The 23,017-nt window shown below is 46.0% G+C and overlaps 1 protein-coding gene across 3 annotated transcripts in view; it reads left to right on the top strand.

Annotated features, from left to right (window-relative positions):
* Positions 1 to 10,555: 10,555 nt before the first annotated feature.
* DTNA (dystrobrevin alpha) overlaps positions 10,556 to 23,017 on the top strand; it is a 232,177-nt gene continuing 219,715 nt past the window's right edge. For 2 of the 3 annotated variants that reach the window (XM_087753978.1, XM_087753959.1), the window contains exon 1: positions 10,556 to 10,769. The gene's annotated coding sequence lies outside the window, so the exon portion shown is untranslated. Of the gene's footprint in view, positions 10,770 to 21,792; positions 21,850 to 23,017 lie in introns of all 3 variants that reach the window. The other variant, XM_087753951.1, reaches the window with a different exon arrangement.

Below are 23,017 nucleotides of genomic sequence, written 5' to 3'. Positions count from 1 at the left end.
AGACATACCTAGCCCCTGGAGCTCCATTTTTCTGTTTCTGTCTCTCTTTTCACAAGAGAAAATATAAAATGCTGTGCACTTCAGCTGACCTTAACTTTGTGAGATACTGAATGTATCCTTGTGCCATTCACCCTGTTCTGTTGTAATCTTAATGCAATTTGTTAGAGAAAATAGAGTCGTCTTTCCACTACCTACCTGTACCGCACACCTGGCACTAGCATTGGATGGGGAATACTCTAATCATGTCTCAGAGCAGATATAACTATCCAGTCTTTCCCCTTGTGTCTCCATCAAAAGCAATCTCTTCATAAAATTAAATCCACTTTGTTCAGTTACTGAGCCAACTGCTCTCCAAAGTCAAATAGATGTTGATACTAGACTCCGGCGTCTTACTGCCGTTCTCTTTCTTTTACAGTTTCAGAGTTGAAGTTCAGATGACTTTTCTCTTAAGTACTATATGATTGTAACGGACATAAGGGTTGGTCAGAAGATTGGATAAGTAGATCTACAGCAGCACTTACCACCTGCATTTAGCCAGATTTGACTTTCAAGACTACAATAAGCAAGAAGGTCAGGATGAAGGAAGGGAAGCAGAAGACTGAAGAGGCAGAGGCAGGGTTGAAGGTAGCCCCAAGGTACCACCTCCAGGCTGCAGAATGTATTGGGTTGGAGGCTTGTGTGGGGATACAAGGAGAGACATGAGAAGACGCTAAGATGAGATCTGGGCTCCAAAAGGGCCAGCACCTTGTCTGTCCTTTTCGCTCGTGTCTGCATGGCTCTCTCTGCCAGCCTCTGTTAGCAGGGCTAGAGAAAGGGTACAGGGCAGAGCCCAGGTTTCTGCAGGGTTTTGAATAACCTGTAGAGCTAACTGCAGGCTTCTGCTCAGAAGGGACTAGTCGTTCCTCTTTCGCAGAGCTCCCGTGGCCACCTAACCCCAACCCCCGCTCCATGAGGCTAGGAGGAACTCAAGCCTGAGCTCTGGGCTCTTTCCAGCCGCCCTCATGTTACTACTTCTTCCCGGTAGCTTTGTCCCGACAAGCTGGGTTCTGCTACACATTCTCTCCCAAAGGCCAACACCAGCCCTCCCAGAGCAGTCTAGGGTTAGGATTAGCTGTGCCCCAGACAATAAATTCCTCAGTGGAGAACTCTTTTTGCAGCCCTCAGCTTCCTTTGGTAGCTGCCTGCCAGCCCCACCTCAACTATCACTCTGCTCTTCCTCTTCTTCTCTTACCCTAACCCAAACTCTAACCCTAACTGTCACAACCCCTGCCTAGCTCCCCCCGCAGCGGTAGGTAGCTCTGTGCTTTTCTGTACCTGAATCCGGAACTTAAAACCCTAACGCTAACCCTAGAGTGACCCTTCAGCCAGGCGCCTAGCCATGGCCCTGACTACCTCAAAGGAGAATTGATTTTGCAGCTCTCAGTTTCTGTCCTTAAATTAAAGCCTTTCTCATTCCCTGTACATAGCCTCAGGCAAGCTTCCCAGCTCTTTCCCATCTGAAACTTCCTCAGGAGAGAAGAAAGGGTAAAAATTAAACTTAGGGTAAGAACAAGGTTTCATACTGACCCGACAGTGCAGATCCCCTGGACTTATCCCTAGCCCAATACTCTGCATATGCGACTGCAAATCTCAAATCTCTGCAGATGTCTCTGGAGACCTCAAATGTCTCTTGGTACACTTACCTAGTCTCCAAAACCAAACAGGTGGTAATAGAAAAATGAGAAACCAACCAGTGAATGAATAAGCAGCATCTTGTGGCAGCTTGTTTGGTTTTACAGCGTTTCTTCTACTCTAAAGTCAAGGATTCTGGGAATAGAAGAGAAGGAGGCAAAATGCTAGAACAGAGTGTATATGGCAAAAATAAATTGTGTCCTTTCATGATGCTATTATCAGAGCTACAAAACAGTACTCTAGAGATGCTGCAGGCCAGATCCTCAGCTGCTGCAACGTGAGCGAGTCCTGTACGCAGCAGAGCTGTGCAGAGCGGGGTGAGCTGCCCAGCCAGCCTGCCCTTCTCGCCTGCAGTCGGCACGGTGCTGTTCTGCATGGCAGCAGCCAGCACGAATTACACAAGTGCAAAAGCAAGCGTTCATAGTATTTCTTTTCACACATGGAATTCGATCAAGATTTAGTTTTAGATGGACTCAGTCCACAAATACCAGCGAAAAAAAGCCAATGCCATATATCACCAGGTTGATAAATGTTTTTGATAAATTATACTGGTAAGACATAAAGAAGCCCAATCCTTCAATTTTATACAGACCTGAGTAGCTTTTTCTGTGAAGATTTGTGAATATTCTTAGGACTGAGCCCCTTAGTAGAAGAAACTGTGCTATAACAAAATGTTATGGTATATTAGCTTTTTGGTTCTGTACACCACTATCTTGCAAGAACTCAGAATTAATTGACCGGTATTGACTACAGACTTTAATACTGAATTGCAGAATTAGTTTATTAAGAATTATGTTATCTGTTGTGATTTAAGCTGTTTGTTAGACAAAAATCATGGATACATATGGTTGGAAGAAACATAAAGGTGCTATCTCTTTTGAGAAAGAATCAACTCTGTAGCATATTCCTGAAAGTTTGTCTGTCTTATTGTTCTAAAACTTTGATGATGGGAATGCTTTAAGAAACCTCTTCAAATGCTGAGATATACTGAGAAAATGATGATCTAACACATATCTCTCTTGCTGCAAATCAATTCTCATCTTACTTTTTGTTGGCACAGAGAAGACTTGATTTTCTCTGCAAGTCTTTTACACAGGTGAAGAATGCTACCAGGTCGTCACTCAGTTTCCTTCTTTCCTAGATTAAATAAATTTCATCACTCCTTTTCCTCTTCTCTAGTCATTCTTGCTTTATTTTTTTCTTATAGTATTCCAAACTGGGCACACAACCCTCCTAATTAGTGCTGACTAGCGCAGAGTAATTATCCTTATATTCACCAGAATTACATTTGTTCAGCTTATGGGACAGTAAAGTCGTTGCGGGGGCGAATGTTTTTTCAGCAGCATTATACTGTTGACTCATCCTCAGTTCATGATTGACTGTAGGACCCAGAGCCTTGCCTCCAGCACCGCTGCCTAGCCAGCTATTCTCCACTTTGCACCTCTGCATTTGACTTCTCCCCCCTAAGAGGAGTCCTTTGCATTCTTTATTGAATTTGGTCTTATTGATTTCAGAGCATTTCACCAGTGTAGCAAGATTATTTTAAATTCTAATCCTGTTCGCCAAAGTGCTCGCAGACCCTTCCATCTTGATGTCATCCACAAATTTTACTCTCTATACAAATCATTACTCTCATCCAAGTCATTAATGAAAGTATTGAGTAAAACTGACCCCAGACAGACCCCTGTGGGACCTCACTTACAACGTTCCCCTGGTTTGACAGTGAATCATTGATAATTACTCTGGACAAGTGGTATTTCAACCACTTGTGCACCTACCAGGCTGCAGAGTGATTTTAGCCTGGCCTCATTTTTTTTTTCAGGTCAGCACGTAACAACATCATGTGAGACCACATCAAAAGCTTTTAAAAAGCCTTACTCACATCTGATGCTTACCATATACCAGCTAGGTCAGGGTTGCCCAACATACACAGCTTATGGACTGTATCCTCCAAGTTAGTTCATGTAGCCTATACCCAACTGCCTTAACCTATGTAGGCAGCAAATTACCTTGTCCTAACAACACAGCAGCAGGGCTGCAGCTGACCACCTTCCCCCAGACACGGTCAGAGGGTAGGGAGGGATTCAGCTGTACGCAGGACCTTTGTAGCACTTGCCCAGTAAATCCAGCACCCACAGAAAGGGATGGACTTCTGCAGACATGAAGTGTTTTGTGGGTACAAAGTTTCCGTAAGAGGAGGGGAAAGCAAGGCACCTCCTGCATGCCTCCCAGAAACGTCGTGTCACCAGCAGCAAGAGGGGTAGGTGCCTATGGCACTAGGCTGTTTGTCCTAAAGAAGAGATTAGATCCATTCAGCAGGATTTGTTCTTCAACAGTCTTTGTTGCCTGACTGTATTCTACATGTTTAGGAACAAACTGTATTTGTTTTAAAATGTTTCTCAGTGACAGTCCTAGCCTGACTCCCCTGAAAGTCCCTGTTTTCTCCATTTTCTCATTTTTAATGACAGGTACTATGTTTATCCACTGGGATTTTTCTTCTAGCAGCTGTCAAAAATTATTGTTAGCGCTTCCAAGACTGCTCCAGTGCTTTAAATTTGCCAGCATAGAGCTCAGCAGGCCTGGCTGATTTCAATGTATCTACATTTCTTAAACGTTTCAAATCCATTCTGTCCTTGATTTTGGACTTTTCTATACAACCTGTTAAAATGAAGCATGCTAAGTTTCTGGGTACCAGCACCTTGTTTGTGAACTAAAAACCATTGAATGTGTCAATCTTGGTGTCACCTGCTTTTCTTCTTGTTCCCCACTAAGCAGCAGAGCTGCCTTCAGCCTTCCCCCGTTTCTGACATCCTTTCAAACTTGTCATTGCAATTTGTCCCTTGTGACTCATTTTGTGCCTTTCTGCATCCTTCCTATTCAGGCACCCTTTGTCCCTGTATCCCTTTCTGTACCATTGCTTTTGTGTGATCTCGGTGGTGTTTACTTTACAAGGTGAACCTGGCAGCACAGCAGGGTATTTCTGTGGTGCTAGGGCTCGCTGCAGTCACAAGGACAGATGGGAGGCCGTGCAGTCACACAGTAGCTCCCTGTCACGCAACGTAGCGGGTACACAACTGACAAAGCAGCTTTGGCTTCTCGAGAGCCAACACTAGATTAATTCATGGACGTGGTACCCTCTCAAGATGGTACAGCTTCATGTTCATGTCCTGCACGTGCCCATGTTTGAAGTGCGAGCCACCGTTGTTTCAAGTGTCTGCTCCCATAAAGAACCTTCCTCGCCATTATTTTGGATGGTGGGTATGGATACACCTAGTTACCATAAGGATAGCTCCCATTTTTCCTTTGCAGATCTTAAAGCATTTACAAGGGACCCCACCCTTTCCTTTCGCAGGTGGAGGAACGGAAAGGAAAGGGCTGTGCCGAGGACAACGCTCAGCTCAGGCTGGGTTAGGAAGTGAAGCTGGGTTGCCAAATCCCCATCCTGCATTCTTGCAGCAGCATCACACGGTCTCCACAGATGAACCACTGACTTCCATCAGAGTATGTGTAGAGGTCTTGATGATACACATGTTTAACTTCACTTTCCATTTTAAAATGCTGCATACTATTTAGCTGTTTGGCACAGACAGCAGCAATGTGCTAATGAAATTAAAATCTCTGTAAAGCCCTATATTGCTCCAAAGTATCATTACAATATCCAGCTTCCAAACTCTTTAAAGTTAAAGCTTTTGCATTTGCAAGATGCAGAGCACAACAGCACAGTAATACAACATACACTACATTACATTAATGCAAATAACAGCCATAAACTTGCATATATCGGTTGACAATAATTGTGTAGCACAACCTTTTCGCTCTCTCAAAAGAGGATGGCCACTGCTAGAGTGTATTATTTATTGAAGATAAAAACGAAAAGGGAATTAAATCTTTTACTATTGTAACTGGTGACCTTCGCAGTTTCATCCTCTCAGGCAACCTGAAATCCGATTGCTTGAAAGAGTACCGCTTGGTGAAAAACCACTCTGCTCCCTCACAGCCTTCCGTAGTATGTATTTGTCCATCTTTCTCTCTGAAACAGTTGTGCTCCTCTCAGACTCCCTTCAAGCCCGTTAGTTTCTCTGGTAGACAGGCTGGTCTCGTACGGCGAGGGTGGGAGGCCACTGGAGCTCAGCTGAGAAGCAGTCACACAACGGCAGCATTAGACCAAGGGAAGGCAGCCGTCTCCTGGTTTCACCAATTACAAGCAATGGCTAGCAACACTCGCCGCTAAAAAGGTTTTAAACTCCTCTTGGATTAGAATAAGTGATACTCTCAGAAGGTGCTTTAGAAGTGTCAGATGTGAACAGTCCCCTCATTTTGCAAGCAAATAAATGTCTGTTGCAATGCGTTTCTGGTACAGCGTGACCTCTCTGGAACTGCCATTGTATTCTGAATAAAACTCACGCAGCTACCACAAAGCTACTAATTTAGTAACAGACTTAATCACAATTCTAACTTCCAGGTCATTAAGAAAGCCCAGAGTTACACACATAATCTGTGTTCTTCTAAGGAGCAAACAAATAAAATTATTAATGAAAAAATTACAATAACACAGTGCACAAAGTGTTTTGTAGTTCTCTGCCAGCACGTTACCCACTAAAATCTTTTATTTCTATATAGCAGAAAGGCTATTTCTTTCTGTGACATCTCAGTGTTAAGCATGGCATTTTTACAGAGTGAAGTATGGACTTTATTCTCTGTCCTGTAATGAGTCAAGCAAGCCACCAACATACAGTGTCTGTATTTTTACTGTTATTATCTGTATTATGGTATTTCTGACAAGTTAAAGATCATAGTAATGATGATGTATCCAAAAGTCCAGTTTGGATAATGCACCCAAATGGAACAAATTCAGTTTATTATTTTATTTCACAGGCACTTAATCATACAAAACGATGCCTAGTTGGCACAGTGATAGATGAACTAGGAAAAGATTAGATTTGTTAACGGTGACATTAAAATCAGCGCTGTCTAGTGTGATTCCTGCTCTCCTCACACTCTCTTAGATGTAGGAGGTGTGATCTTCTCTCATTCTTCGGTAACGGGGGGGGGGGGGATGTCAATTTGGGACCCTCAGAAGCTGACACCAAATGGTGGGAGGGCTGCTTGGTCAAAATGTGTCGCTATCATGTCTGTCATCTTCATTGTTGGAGAGCCATTTATGTTACCCAAGAGGAAATCGGCTATGTATAGAAAACTTGAGTTTGTAACGTTACTAAATGCAAAATGTAGGAAAGCCAGTAAAGCATTTGTAAACTGCTTCATGAATTGCTGGCTGGAAAGAGCTGGTCAACGTGTGCTAGGACAGCTGGCTTAGAAGGTGCGACAGAAAGAAGGGTTCCTGACCACCGCAGGAACTCCTTTGAACTTCAAACAAAACCACAGCTGGCCACAGCGGAGACGCTTCCCTCGTGCTGGAAGGGAACGAGACAAGCCACACTGCATAGGTGCAAACTAGGCTCCTGGTTTTTAATGGATGAGACATCTTCAAAACTCAAGGTGAAAGATAATAGGGCAGCTAAGGAAGAACCTGTTGTTAAGTTTGCCCTAGAATTATATTTTAAGTGACTCCCAGTTATTCTCATTTTCCAGCCTTGTAATTAGGAGCTTGACCTTACGCCTGGCTGGAATGAACCTTTAATTTGTTTAATGTTTGCACTTGACTAGTGTTGATGACAAGCCCAGGTGAAGCTAACAAACTTCAGAGAATTTTCTGTCTTGTGAGATAATCCAAATGCATCCACATAAAGGGGCATGAAGAGGCAGCTTCTGGAGGAACTGCTCCCCAAGGTACGTATAAAGGATCAGCAAATGGAGTGTGTTGCTTTGCAGATACAAGAATTAATGAGGGGACAAGAATTCTCAGATGTCTGACTGCAGAAAGAAGCTTGCTCCGGCAGACACAAGCCAGTGCCCCTCCTACAAGGAACAGACACCTGAAACACACCTCACAAGCAACACTCAGGCTGCCCTGTAACAACACTGCATTTGAGTTTGTACCATCGGCATCTCCACGAGACTGGCCAAAAAGCCAGATTTTCACTTACCAGAGGCTTCCGCTTTTGGTTTGGTTTTCGTTTAGTTTTCATCCATTTCAAGCAAACCCAACAAACACGTTGTTTTGCTGCCAGCTGGACATTTGAGGAAAGCTTCACTTAGAATACGCTGATGCACGGTGTACCCTAAACAAAACAACCTTCCTGACGCGGCGGCAGCAGCTCCGTCAGGCAGGCACGCTTGTCTGTCCCAAGACTGCTAACAACACCTAGAACAGCGTGAAGCCCTGACGTCCCATTCCTGCGGTGCTCTGCCAGGCATCAAAGCACTTTTCTATGGGAATTCTGCCACCTTCTACCTGACGATAGTTTGTTGAAAAGCAGCCTGCTAACTCTAGTCTCAGTCCCCCTTGAAAACATTACCTCTCCTGCCATGCAAAGACCGTCACAGCCAGGTCTGTGACCCATAGAGAGGGCAGTCCTTTGGCTACTTAGCCTTGGAAGTGCATGTTCTAGAGAGTGAAAGATTATGGTTTCTCATGGTGAAACAGCCTGTAAGTGCAAATAATTTAGTGCCGTGTTGAAACAGGGATGAATTTAGCCCATAATTTCAAGAAATGAAGCAACACTCCCTGACAAAGCCTGAGAAGCTATAATTTATAGCAGCCCTCCCAGTTAGCAGCCCAGAGAGCTACGAACATCCTCAGCCCCCTTAACATCTTAACCGGATCCCTGGTATATTCTCTTGAGAGCTGGAAACAGAGATTTTAAGGACAGGTTCTCCTGTGGTCTGATCTCCTTTATGTTCCCTTTCAGTAAGGTTACTGTCACTTAAAACGTCCCTGTTGAAACGCAAGTCTTCCCTTACCTTGCCATCGCAGTGACAGAATCCCTTGTTGCACGCTCACTCATTTCACCCTCTGTGACGCTGCCTTTCCCCCCCACTTTTCTACTACGCTCTGGTAATAATAATCAACTTCCATAACTGATATCATCTGCAGGCAGACAGACTTCCCCTGCTGGCTCTCCATCACCTGCCGCACCTCATTTCAAGCTCCCACTTCGACCTCCACGTCCTCACACCCCTTCCTTCAGCTGTCGCGCCACCTCTTAGGCAGCCCACCCCTCCCGCACGCCCCGTGTGTCTCACCACGCCAGGGGGTACCATCGGGCCGTCCTCTCTGGTCTCTACTCTGCCCGAGTCGCATTCTCATCCTCTTCTCACCTCTCTTTCCCACTGCTTCAGCAGCGTGAGGAGGCCAGTAACCGCAAAATGATGTAACAGGGCATCGGTGTGAGAAACCAGCGTTGTCTGCGCAATGCCCTTCTCCTGTGCTCAACCCCTCAGACTGCTTTTTTAATGAGGATTATTAGATTCTTAAATATTTGCATGCAGTTGGGTAGCGTAACGCCCTAGCTATCTAACAAGGCACATTTCAGCCTCCCGCATGGTCAAACCTCCCTCCTTTTCACTTTCCTGCTTCGCTTCTCCAGTCAGAACCAGGGTCTCCTCATGTTGTTTTCAGATTAGTCACAGCATCAGTCCTGACACAGGACCAATGTAGCAGCACCCTAAAAGCTTTCAGCCCTCCTGACACCACGCGACAAGCAGGATCCAGACCCTTAAGCATTATCTGAGCTCAAGGGTAAGTATTGTAGCTAAAAAGTTATACATACTGTTAATTGTTTTAGTAAGTGGATGGGAATAGCTGTGAAAGCTGAAGAGGAAAAAAAAAAAAATCCAACCTCCAAATTTCATTGTTTTAAAGACTGCACATTGCCTTTCTGATGCAGCTAGCTGCGTCTTATTTTCAGGTCATACATGATGGATGAAAGGAAACATGAGGCTCCTTCTCAGAAAGGTGCTGAATTTTCTTCTCAGGTACCTGTGCGTGAAGCCTACGTGGTTAATCCCCACGGTTCGCCTCACCAGAGCTGGGAGGTAAGCGGGTCACAGAACTCAAGCACTAGAGACAATTCCACTCCTTCACCAAACCTAATCCTGTTAATTTTTAGAACCGCAGGGTCAGCAGAAGCTTTTGTTGTTGGTCACTTTCTCCAGCCGGGCCACCTATTGTGCACAGCCCCAGGCCAGCCCCTGCTCTCCAGCAGCGAGCCATATTGGAGCGGGGCACGCAGGCAGCCGCCGACACCTGCAGAAGCCAAACCCGGAGGAAAGCCTGTAACCGCGGCTGAAATAAACCGTTCTTTCCCCAATACGTCACTGCGCTGTGTGTGACGGTGCGAAAGTTGCGGTCTGCTCTGCGCCCTGGAGCCGAGGCGGCGGGCTCCCCCCGCGTCAGGGAAGGCGCTGGGCAGAGCACCGCGTCCCGGCGGCGTCCCGGCGGCTGCCCAGCCCCAGCCCCAGCCCCAGCCCGCCCGCTGCTGCGGCACGGCCGGGGCGGTCGCCCCCCGCCTCCCCGGAGCAGCGCGCCTCGAACCGTGCGGGTTTTGCACCGCGGGAGGCTTCACCCGCGCCGGCGCCCCGCCCCGCCCCGCCCCGGGAGAAGAGGATGACATCATCCCTCCCGCCCGCCCGCCCCGCCGCTCCCCCGGCCCGCCCGCCGCCCCGGCAGGGACGGGGGGGTCGCGCCCGCGCCCCCCTCACGGAGCCGCGCCCCAGCGGGGGGCTGAGCGGGGGCTGCCGCCGCCCCCCGGCCCCAGCCCGCCGCCCGGCCTCGCCCCGGCCCCACACCCCACTACGTCATCCCTCCCGCCGCGGCGGTGCTGGCGGGGAAGCGTCCCCCGAGGGGAGCGGCGGGGCCGGGCAGCGGCTTCGTGGCGGCTTCAGTCGGCGCAGGGCGCCGGCGCAGAAGCGTGGCGCCGGCGCGGTGGGGCGGAGGCGCATGCGCAGCGCGGGGGGCGGGCGCGGCGGGCGGGCGGCGGGGCAGCTCCTGCGCTGACACCTGCAGCATGTGCCAGGAGCTGCAGCGGCAGCGGCCGCCTCTGCCTCTGCGCGGCGCGGCCGCCCCGCTCCGGCGCCGTGCGCGGCGGCGGCGGTGGTGGCGGCGGCGGCGGAGCAGCGACTCTCGCTCCCGGCGTCCCTCCCGCCTGGCACCGGCGGGTGCACGGTGACCTTACGGAGCGTGCATTACCTCACAGGTAAATATCAGCTGATCCGCCCCGGCGGCGGCGGCGGCGGGAGCAGGCGGCGGCGGCAGCGCACAGAACCCTCCTGAGGTAGCGATCCTCGGCCGGGGCAGCGGGTGCGCGGTGCCGGGCGGGGGGCACCGCCTGTTGCCGTTTACCTGTGTGGGGCAGCGGGCGGGGGGCACCCGGGGTTTCCCCCGTCAGCGCCGGGGGGGGAACGCGGGGGGGGGGGGGGGCCGGGCCGGCGGACGCCGGCCCGGCCCCCCCCCCCCCGCCTTCCCCCCTGCGAGTCCGCCCCCGGTGCGATCGTACCGCGCTCCCGGTTGTCCTCAGGGTGGGTTCGCCCTGCCTGCCGAGGCGCTCCCGGCCCCGGTAGGTGTGTGTGTGTGAGTGCGGTACGGCTGGGCTATCTCCCAGTGACCCACCCAGCCGCTCCACGCAGCAGGTCTTTGGGTCCCTCGGCACGGGTGGGCTCCCGGCTCTCCCTGCACGGCTGCCGTCGCGTCTTAGAGGCGGCTGAGGTAAAAGGGGTGGAAGGACGGCGCCTCGTAACGCAGCAGCGCTGCCTCTACCTGCGCGTTCACCGGCTCGCTGGCAAACTTTGGTAATTGGCGGTGAAAATCTTAGTCATTGCAGCCCAACTAGCTTGTGGTACTCCCGTGCTGAAGAGTAGCTACCACCCCAAATTAAATATTGCTGGCAACTGCGGTGGGTAGCTGAATCTCTGGCACTTATTCACTAGACCCGCTTCCCAGCATGGGTGATGTTTTAGGTCATACTTTAAATATTGGTGGGAATCATTGCTGTCTGATAATCCTCGATAGTTACTGGTGACCCAGAAGATGTCATGAGAAATGAGAGGTTCACCAAGTAAGCAGCAGTCTCACAAACTCAGTGCTCATTTCAATATATGGTGTCACGTTCGAAGTTCTGTAGCTTACTGTTCACTTCTGAACGCTGTACCTCTGCTCCTCCCCTTGTTGTTGGGGTATAGAAGTAGTTTAATAATAATGGGGGGTAAAGGCACGGATTCTGTGGCTTAACCCTATCATAGCTATGGAGCTGTCTCCATAACTTTTACCTGAACACCAGGTTGTCTCTCACACCTGTGAACGTGCACACGACTGGACACGTATTCACTAATAAAATGATGGCACTTAGGGAGTAGTGAGTGCTAGATTTTTAAGTCGTGCTGGTTTCTGCTTGTCAAAGGGTAAGTGAGCATGAGGTAAAAGCCAATGCCACGTCTATTTTAAGTGTATGTCTTTATATTGCTTCTCAAAAGAGAATGGTCCTACTGACACATTTTTGGGTTTCACCCTCCTGTTGCAGTCACCAGTCAAGTTCCTGTATTTATTCAAAATCCGTATTTAATGCACTGGACGGGTTATGTGTGTTTTTTTCTTTATTACAAGACAAAGTTAAAATTCAAAGAACTGAATGCCTAAAAATAAATCTTTCCTTCCTGTAGAAAGTCACACATAAAATATCAGCTCCTGACTTGACCTCTCGGTGAGATATAACTGTAATCAGAATGAGGTGCTGTAGACTTGCAGTGGTAGTAGTAAATACAAAATTACATATGTGTGCACACTGTGATCACAGGCAAGTGGATAATTCATGCATGTAATACTCGGTATATGTGGCTCCCCAGTGGTGCGTAATCATTTCCACAAGCAGTTTATGGTGTGTTACTGGTTGCGTGCACCTATGCCCAGGATGACTAAACTGTGCGGGCTTGACCATGGTAGCTTCAGCTCTCTGTGGGAAGTACCTCAGGACCCAGTCCTGAAAACAAATGTGTGGTTGTGATCCCTGCGTGCTAGGGTAACCTACAGCTCCCACAACTAAAACACAGAAAAAAGCACAAAGTACATTATGGTAGGCTGCTGGGTAGCAATCTGTTAAGGTTTAGAAGAAGGTGAAGGATGGATATTTTTGTTTTGTTTGGCTTTTGAAGGTTTAGTCCTTTATTAACGATTTCCTTGGTTTCTACAGTTGTATGCTGTCAGAGCCTGTAGAATAGATTATCTCCTCCTATCCATTTTGCCCAGCCTAAGTCTATTCAGAATTGCCTATAAGGGTCAGCACTGATCTGTCTTAACTTCCATGCCAGGCAAATAATCAGATATAATTGCACTGAGATCAATGGATATATACTGACGTGAAACTGTGAGAAGAAAATCGGCCTCATGGTGTTTTATATTTGTATAGCTGAAAGCCAAAAATAGCTGTCATAAACACAGTGCATCCTTTCAGAAGAAATAGTCAATGCCTGTCTTACAGTTGTCCAAAAAGTTTCTTCTGTTTCAGCAGCTTTGGGTTAAGAAAGTGAAGGCAGCAATCTTTTAGTGCGAACTGTTCTGGAGAAACTTTTTGTTCCAGTGACTAATCTCCTTCTCCTTAATTCTGTGCCGTTAATCTTAGCATGCACACATCCACACCGTTAACGTTTGGCAAGGGCTGTTTTCTTAAACAGGGCTCCTTAAGTGTGTTGCCAGGTGTCACAGGGTTAATTCTAATGACTGTGTTTTAAACTGCTGCTCTTTACATTAATTATATATGTTCCTATCTCTAGGCATAACAGCAAAATGTAAGTGGTATGGAATGTTACGTTCCAATTAGTTTTGCCGTGCAAATGGGGATTATAGTTGATGGGTAAGTCTGACATGCACTTCATGACTTGTCATGTTTTTCCTGGAGAGAGGGGAGTCTTGGGACTGAGTCACCATGGAAGAACATGGAGCCCCGCGGGCACAAAACTGGTGCAATGGAGTGATGAGTCAGACCTCTTATCTTTAAATTTGGTATTGTGTGGTATTCACAAACGGGGTGCATTGCATTCATTGTGCACCTAGGCGAGTGACTAGCAGGCAGAAAGCTCACTCAATCAGTCCTCTGACTCTGGGATGCCTTTTCATTGCAGAGTTGGTCCTGCTTCTATTGAAATGAAAGGCTGTTGGTTAGGATCATGTGGGAAATCACGGTGTATTAACTTGCCGAGCAAATCTGCCAGGCCGTACAAGTCCATTTCTTACATTGTTTCATAATCCAATAGTAGTATGACCTAATACTTGCTGCGTTGTAGATTTTCACCAGCTTTTTCAGGCTTCTGAAACTGGATAAAGAACAGAGGAGTAAGAGCAGTGTTGCATCTTCCTAGGACCCAAGATTTGTCTAAGCTAAATGACTTTTATGGGTGTTGCTGTGGAATGACGGTATTGTTTCTGATTCCAGAGGAAGCTGATGTTATTGCTAAGCTAATGAAAATAATTGAAATTTCTTAGAGGTGGTAGCCTTAGAAATACGCTAAACAGTGAGAGTGAAGACTGCTCGCTCAGCCGTTTTCAGAAACAAAACAAAGCCTTACATCAGAGATGTCTTCACTTAGACACTCCGAACTTCCTTGAATAGCGATCATTAATAACACCGTCTTCTCAAGCTAACGGAGCATGAAAGTTCCTTGATTTATAATCATTTGGGGGCAGATGCTCGAAATTCTGTCCACTTCCACAAACAGCACAAGAATGACACTATTGCTGAAAACAGGGAGGGAGGGGCAGGGGGTTAATTGGGGGGGGGAGCAACCGGAATCGCCTGGAAGAGCGTAATGCAACAGCTCCCTCTCCTACTTCATTACAAAAGCTACTAGAGGGACTGTGTTTGGAGAAAAATACGTGAGGTTTTTATTTGGAAGTCGTAGCAGAACTTTATTGATCCGTATATTTTTAAATCTCATGAATGTAACTAGTCACCATTTTGTGATCACCACAGATGTTAGCACTGGTTTTGGGATGCGGGGTGTGTTGTTAATGGTCTTGCAAAAGAAGCTTCTGTCTTCTCACATTGCCTTAAATTGAGAAACTGTCACAATGAAGACACGCTGGAAAACATGCAGGAAAGATGTGCCAATTTAGGTCTAAATCATACCAATTCCAATTAAAGCGTAAATGCTTTATTTGTTTTTAAGTTAGATACACCTATTGTATTCTTTAGATGTATAGATATCTAGAATGTCACATGCAGAGAAGTCAACTCAGGGAGGGTTTAGCAGCCTCAGCAACTGAGATGAAATGCCAAGCCACTTGCAAGAATTCGGAAATTTCGGTGGTCTTTGTGTGCAGGTGTGGAGATCAACAAACCTGAGACTAGTTGCACCGATGAAGAAAGTGATACCAGAACTGGAAATCTCTAGAGAAGCCCATCTCAACTCTAGAGAGATGGAGATCTAAGAAAAGCCTTCAAATACCTGTTGTTTGGATTTAGTTACCATAGAATTGGAACACCATGAAGTCACGAGGTGATATCACGCCCCCTGGACATCAATAACATTTTGCTATTGACTTCCGTAGAGCCAGGGTTTTGCCCTGCTACTTAAGATAGCCAGGACTGAAACGTATGGGGCTAAATCCTTCTCTATTTACAATGACGTAAATCCAGTCCTAGCATATTTTCTTACTCACAGTGAAGAGAGAAAGAGATCACAACGGTACTACCTATCCATGGCGTATCCACATGCTGCTAGGGAATATAATTCTTTTATGCTGTTCCTGTCTGCTATGCAAAACCTTTACCATTAAATGTGTGACATCATCATCTCCTCCTGTAACCACTATATTTATACTGATTATGTGAGAAGTACCACTGACAGTTCACCTACCTGTGCATATGCCTCAAGGACCCAGAGGGAAATCCTGAGCTGTATCTTTTATTGTACGGAGGCTGCATTTGTATAAGGATGCTCTGTATAACCAGAACAGCCCATAAAGGGAAATACAGAGATTTTTATAACTGTTCAAAAGAGGTTACAACTTAACAGAATTCCATCCCATAATGTACAAAGTAGAAAAAGAAAGGCTCTTTTCAGTTAAATCCTCTACCAGATTGATGCCAAGAAGCAATGCAATATCTCAAATGATTTGGGCTTTTTTAATCTTCTTAGCTGGAAGAGATGTCAGAAGAGCCAGGGGTAGAGATCTACAAAAATGAAGGGGAAGATTCATGTGGAATTTCCTCATGTAGTGGTCTGGATGCCTCTGCTTAATTTGCTTAAAATGAAATTCAAACTTCAGAAGCATACTTGATTTTCTTTTCTCTTGGTGCTGACAAGCTCTGCCTTGGCTTTGTTGTCTAAAGAGGTAACAGCAATTAAAATGTGATGTGACAGCAACTTCTATAAACTGTTTTGTGATGTAAGAATCATAACGTAAGATTTTTCTGACATGATAAAAATTAACAGGGGAAAGGAAATCTTTCAGAGTTATCTGCAGCTTTTCAAAAGTTCAGCCGGAGCTTCCTGATCGCTGACTCCTCGCACAGCGTGTGTGAGTGAGTTTAACTGGTATAACTCCTCTATAGTGAAGTTTGACCATGTTGGTTTAAATAAAAGCCTGATACAATTTTGCCCTTGGGCCTTCCTGGGGAACAGAGGAGCTGCTGGTTTAGTGCCAGAATTTGCTTGTCACACTTACGGGTGAATAGATCCATTGAACAGTGAGACCACGTTGAACTGTTCATCTTGGCTTGTGCAGGAAAGCGGAACCACCCTTTGCACCACGCTTGGCACCAGGCAGGATGGGTGCGCTGGTTCCACCCAGGAGAAAGAGCCATGTCGAGTGGTCCCCAAGCAGCCTCCTTGGGGCTGAAGGAAAAGTAGAAGATAATGCAGCATTTTCTGGAATGTCATTGTTACCATTAAAAGATTAAAACCCAAAAGTAAACCACAACCTGCCTCTGTCTTCAAGTGGTAAAGATGAAACATAGTGCATATAGAAAAGTCAAGATCGGCTTTAATCAGAAAGGTAAGAGGGAGCAGTGTGTGCAAGATGGTAGTATGATCTTCCTGGAAAGATGTGAGCTGAACTGAAGATCTGATGCACGTTGTTCTGATCTTGACCCCTGGTTCCAGGGCAGCTGTAGTTACTCACCAAGTCTGCACACTTCTGAAAGGAGCTGCCTTTCGTAGGCCGTTTGTATATGCCCTTATGCCTTGCAGAATTGCCCCGCATAGTGTCTATTTACATCTATTGAGTTTTCTCACAATTGCCCTGTTGTACTTGGTTGGTGCCAGAGCTGAAGTTAAATGATGGTTGGCCTGCGCTTAGCCGCAGCAGCATTGTCCACGGTAATCACCGCCACAAAGTAGGTCTTGATCGCAGGCTGAAGTACCAGTCAGCTCTCCTCTTTTCTTTCCTCTTTGAAACCTTCTTTGCTTTGGCATGCGTGTCAATGAGCGTGGTCATGTGGCGTGCAACACAAACTTGAGTTGCACTGGGAGGCTTGCCTCCCTGGAGAAAGAAGGGCTCTTGGCTGCCCACCAAAGCCCATCACGGCTTGACAGTTACGCTTTAGTGAAACGGACCGACCAACTTCTCGGTGGGCAGGGCGCCAGCCTAACAGATGGGCCCGAATGTGGGCAGCCAGCGAAGCACATACATACATGTAGATAACTGTACGTACAGGCATAATAAATAGGGATCTTTGCAATTTGAAAAAAGTTGCCGAAGCGAAAGGCTGAATACCGAAGCGATGAGCCTGAAGAGAGACTTCTTTCGGGGAGAGGGCACATCAGAGCGCTCAGAGGAAGGATCTGTGCTTTCCTTGTTGCTGTCTGCTTGCAGTTTTGCAGATTATATAATAAACAAAGGAGGCTATTTAGTCTTTTGAATCCAGGCACTCCTGTTACTACAGCTGGGAATGTGGAAAATGACACTTTACTGCAGTGAATCCCCTTACAAACCGATTGAAGCTTGCTACCAGCTCAGATTCTACCAACGCGTTTACTAGTACAGCTCGAGATCAGTGGAAATCTGTGCATGCCACACTTTTCATTTTGAATTGCATTTTGAAGTATGAAATACTTCACCAGGCAGGAGCAAGAGTTGCGTAGAAATCAGTTACCAGTACAGAACGTAACAAAACTTTCTCTACAGGTCATAGCTTCCAAAATCTTTGTGTGTAGTTAGCTAGCGAGTAAATGCCAAGCCCCTTCCCTGGGTGGCAGTCAGCTAACGCATGCATGCAGGCCATATAATAACTGATAATTGAACACTCGTAAGTCTTTCGAAGAGCTAAACATTAGTTATATCTCTATAGAAGGGACATAGAAAAGCTAAGTGACTTGAACTTGTCTGCAGAGGGATTTGATTGCAGAAGCCCATTTCCCTTGCGCCTGTTTCCCTAATTTTATCAGTGTGATGCTGGCGAATTGCCTGGCCTTGCTGTCTCAGGGGTCACAGGTATCTTGCTTGAAGGTCCAGCTCTCCTTACCGGGAGACAGCACTAGTGGATTGCAGGATGAATAGCATCGCACACCCAGCTGGAAATCGCCTCAGGCGCCTCTTAAAATTCTGGAAGGTCTGTGGACACAGTTTTCCTTGAGCTGATATGGCAAACCAAGGATCTGTGACTTTTGGCAAAATCTGTACTGAGCTCTGGATACCCTCAGTATGAAAGTAGAGATTCAGCTTTATGTTTCTAGGACCCTTAAGTTAGATTAGCAGGAATTATTGGGATAAGAAAAATCTTTTCTCAAATCCTGGAAATAAATTATATTTACCAGATATAATGTAATCCCTTTATGCTTAACCTGAAGACATGGCAGCTGTCTGTGTGACTCCCAGATCAAGTACTGCGGTCGCTGGCTTCCTAAGCGCACACAGAAATTTTGCAAGCCAGCACTGAATGGGCCAGCAGGACTAGGGAGTATGTTTTGGCTTAACGGATGGGACCAGGCTTTTGGTGGGGGCTGACCTACCTGGCAAGGTGTCCAAAATGAGTACAATGAAGGGACTGTTTTGAAGAGGGGGAATAATGAGGTAATTTCTTAGGGCCCAGATTTCCTGTACGTTTCAGGGGCAAGTATTTGCTCCCATAATGGAAATGACAGGAGTACGCCTGGTACATTCTGAATATTGAATGGAAGGATGTGTTCTGGTCTGAGCACAGCGTCTGACGTGCACACGCTTTTATTAACTTTTTATTCTTTTCGTCTTTCAGGCATGTTTACCACATGACTCTGCTCATTTTCTCCCTTTTTAAATAATAACCAGAACAAGCAGTTCAATGGTGGTGTGCAGTAGTTAATGGGAACTACAGAAATTTAAATCCCCTGTGTGGGAATTCTGCAAGTTTTGACTCATTTAATCCCCATCTCCTTAGCTCACAGCTACCATTCCCCTTTGTGCAGGCTAGGGGGAACATAGCCCTTAAGTCTCAAGTGGTTGTTATCAGTTTTCTTATCACCTGCATTCAGCTGCTTCTGGTGGAACTATTACAAAAACACAGGTGCAGTCCCCCAAAGGACTGGGAGAGGGCAAAGTGAAAGAAAAACAGGATGGAGGGAGGAGGGTTGTTGAGAGGGGACAGTGGGATGGAGAAAAATGAGATATGAAAGGAGAAGGAAAGCAAGGTGAAAGGGAAGGGTAGAAAGAAAGAAGAAAGAAAAAAACTGAAACCAGTAGACAAGAAAGAGGGAGAGGAAGAGAGGAATAAAACCCCAGATTATCAGCTGAGGACTGTACTGTGTTAATGAAAACTAGTATGTGCTCCAGCTAAGTTCCTTTTCTCTTAAAGTAACAGAGCAGGACTCATCTTGCAAAGGCTTCTTTGGGAAAAGGGTCTCATTTGACCTTATGGGACTACTTACATGAGGAACTCGCTCGAGGAGACCTTTATGGGGGTGAAGACCAATGTCAGCAGTAGCAGGGTCAAGCTGTGTGTTTATGCCAACAGACAGGACACTGATTTCCTTTTCATTATGGAGTCTGCTGAGGTAGGATTATATTTGTTCTCAACTAAGTGCTGGCACTGAAAAGAGGAAAGTAAGTCGCTGTATGTTTTAAGCCTGCAGAAAGGCACATTGGAAGTTGACCTGCATCACGCATCTTCTGCAAAGAAAGGTGATATATACTGTCAAATTCTGTAATATTAGAGGTATTACTTTTGCAGTCCCTGCTTCTCTGGACAGATACAGAAGATTTAAAAGCAATCGGTGTTCATGAACACTGCATCAATCTACCCTAAAAGGCACTTTGCTAATTTTTCCTTCCTGACCCCTGTTTAATCATATTAAGACTGACATTATTAGGGACAACTGCATGAAACTGGTTTGCACAGAAGAGATAAACAATAACTGTTGTACAAGATTAGTAACTTAAAATGCATCTACTTAGTACATTTCTCTGCACCATGGATTAGCCACTCATACTTCTTAGGTAGAAGAATAGGTAGAATACCTTCATGTTTTGGTGAAGGGTATATTTCATTTGTCCCGTTGTAATGCTCTTCTGCATTTCTGCAGGGAGTGCCACATTTCTGATACGCTAGGAGCCCCATATTATCATTGCTATTTGCATTTACACTTAAATGTTGCCATCTTACTTTTAAAAATAAGCTAGCAGAAAGATAATTATTCCTATGCAATTGGTGGCTTTTATTTTTTTTCTTTCAACACATGAAAGCGTGTAGTAGGGCATTATAAAACTCTCTTGATTTGTTATAGGCAATCAGACTTTTGATGGTGTGCTTGACTATCAGAACAGACGACCACGGCTTCTTTACCATAAGCTCTGTTCCAAATAATTAATGTAATGTTAGTGGGCTTAGTGAAGCAGTGGGCTATATTACAGTGACTGCAAAGCATGGAAACGTACTGTGTCTTTCTGTCATAAAAAGGCCCTGCCTGTGCTGTAGATCCTATGAAGAATTTGTAGAGATACTTGAAAGGATAAAACACTGTATAAATTCCTGAAGTTCAAAGAGAAAATACCACTCGGGATAAAAAAGGGAGCTTAGCCCAGCAGCAGCTTAACCATATATGACAGATCTAGTGCTAAGTCCTGCGCCATCAATGCAAATGCCTCTGGAGTTCACCAAGTAGCCAGATGGAAGGACTAGAAGAAAGGCTTTGAGACTACTGACCTTGGAGGGGCAGAGAGAAAAGGTGTGCGCTTCCCAATAAATGACTCTGATTCTCTGGGCAGGATACAAACAGGGAAGGTTTAAGACGTGTACAGCTAGATCTGTCTTGCATTTCCTGTGAAAACTACTTTTAAAGGCATTGATATGTATTTGTCTCTATTCCTGTGCAAGTATTATGCCATAAATAAAATTGGGAACTATGCAAGTGGGCAACCCTGTTATTCTAACATAGGGATAGATTACACCAGGCCTGAATGATGCTTTTGAGAGGTGAGACTTATAAAAATCATTAGCTATGTCCTCCTTCCTGAGCCATATAATGACATGAACATAGGATCAAAGATGATCACCTTCAGGCCATGAGGAGAATCAAAAATTCAGCAAAAAGGCTGGTTTAGAGGTGATACTTGATTGACTACCTAGAAGCGTCTCTTACATGTGTCCTGGACCCCACTGTTTTCTTGTCTTGCCGGCTCCCTAGAGAAGCACCCATGGAGCAGTCAGCCCAGCCAGGCTTGGTGCTGGCCTCCCTGCCCTCCTCCCCAGCACAGAGCGCTCTCCTCTACAAGCCCAAGCATCTCCTCTCCCCTTCTGCCAGCGGCACTTGCATGTAAGCAGCTCTGTCTTATCTCAGCCGCTGCTGCACGTTGACCGCGGATGGCATACGAGCATGCAAATGATCTCAGTAAATAATTTGCACTAGTTGTCACCCAGAACGACACAAACCTTGGTGGCTGTGGCAGGCTGCTGTGGCTGTAGGAGATGTGCAGGGACAGCTTTTATGAGAGCCTGAGGAAAGGAATGACACAACAGCATTTTAGCAGCTGTATTGATACCGGATGGTGCTTCAGGCACCCTACCCAGTGCTCGCAGTCTTCGTTTCAAGTAGTGCAAACGTTTGGAAGGTAGGAAGTTATGTTGTATCCGGAACAGCTTAAAGTTAAATAAAACAAATATGGACACACAGCAGTACATGCAGTTCTAGGAAAGTATGTGTGAGATTGCGGTCGCTGCTAAGAGGGGTATGCTTGTTGGAGGCCATATTGTGGCTTTTTGGCCCTTGCTGATGACCACAGGCATAGAAATAGTTCATGTTGCTTTTTTTTATTTATAGGGAAAGGAAGAAGCATGGAGCTGCATCTCTGTTCTGAAGCTAAAGTGTAGATTAAAGGTACTCTTTTTTTTCCCTATGGTTTTGTTTTTTAGGAGGTTGCCACCATGTATTCTAAGCAGTCACAGGAGCTTTAATGACAGCTGTTTTGCTTGAAAGCCTGTATCTGTCAGTGTCTGTAACATGATTTGATGTAATCCTTTGGATTTCCTCATGTTTAAAAAAGCTGCAGAGTCGTCTTTGCCTACCAAAACACATTTAACAGTTGAAATTTTAGCAGGGAATATTTCTAAAATCTACCATTTTGCATATACTCTATTTGATGATCCTACTGTTTATGTATTTTTAATACATCTCTCGCATTAGTCTGAACATCCAATTAAGGGCATGGCTTAGGAAAATACGGGAGTTTGGAAAAAAAAGAAACAGAAATAAAATAACACTAGCAGAAACCTTAGTAGTCCCATATCCCTATGCCATTTGCTGCTCAAAGCTGAGGAAAAATATTTAAAAACGAAGTTGTCTTTCTTATGCCTATGAGTCAATCTCGTCTTACTGCTCAGCTGTCGAGAAGATTTGTCCTTGAAACCGAAATTTCCGTTACATACACTGACATGTGTTTTGCAAGACCTTGAAATTACACAATGGAAGGAGAGCTGAAAACTGTTGCCAAATCTGCTAGATGGTCACGGTTATCCGGAGCTGACCAGAAGCTTTAATTTCATGCACTACGGTACTGCAGATTGAAACCGTGGAGCTGTGGTGCGCAGGCAGGTAGTCGGCACCGCGCGGGTGGCTGCCCCTTTGGCCAGGTGGGGAAATGCCGATTTACCACAGAGGGCAGGATGAGGGATGTATCGCTCCTTTGACATCAGCGGGTGGGCTGTCACTTTCCTCCTGTTTTGTTTGTCTGAAACACTTCATTTTTTATTTTTTTTCTGAAGCAGCAATACTTGAAAGGGGAAGGTATCGACGGGCGCAGTGGGTCCTGTGGCACGTTGCCTCGCTCAGAATGCAGAGGAGGAGAGTGGGGATGTAGGACCTGATTTTAGCACTCCTGAATAAGCTATTCTGAAACCAGCCGAGTCCAGGGCACTTGAATTTGATACTGTTTTTTCTGGGGACTCTCTGGCCCTGCCTAACAGAGAGAAAAAAGCGATGGTCGTCCCATTGGTATTATGATTTACATCCCAGTTTGTTGATACCGACACGCTTATCTTTGCTAAGC

The sequence above is a fragment of the Nipponia nippon genome, unplaced genomic scaffold (assembly GCF_047370975.1).
Source record: "Nipponia nippon isolate SJK-2023a ecotype South Korea unplaced genomic scaffold, ASM4737097v1 scaffold_1, whole genome shotgun sequence".
In the NCBI taxonomy this organism is placed as follows: Eukaryota; Metazoa; Chordata; class Aves; order Pelecaniformes; family Threskiornithidae; genus Nipponia; species Nipponia nippon.
The sequence above is the reverse complement of the archived record's forward strand: the minus strand, read 5'-3'. Positions and strand labels throughout refer to the sequence as shown.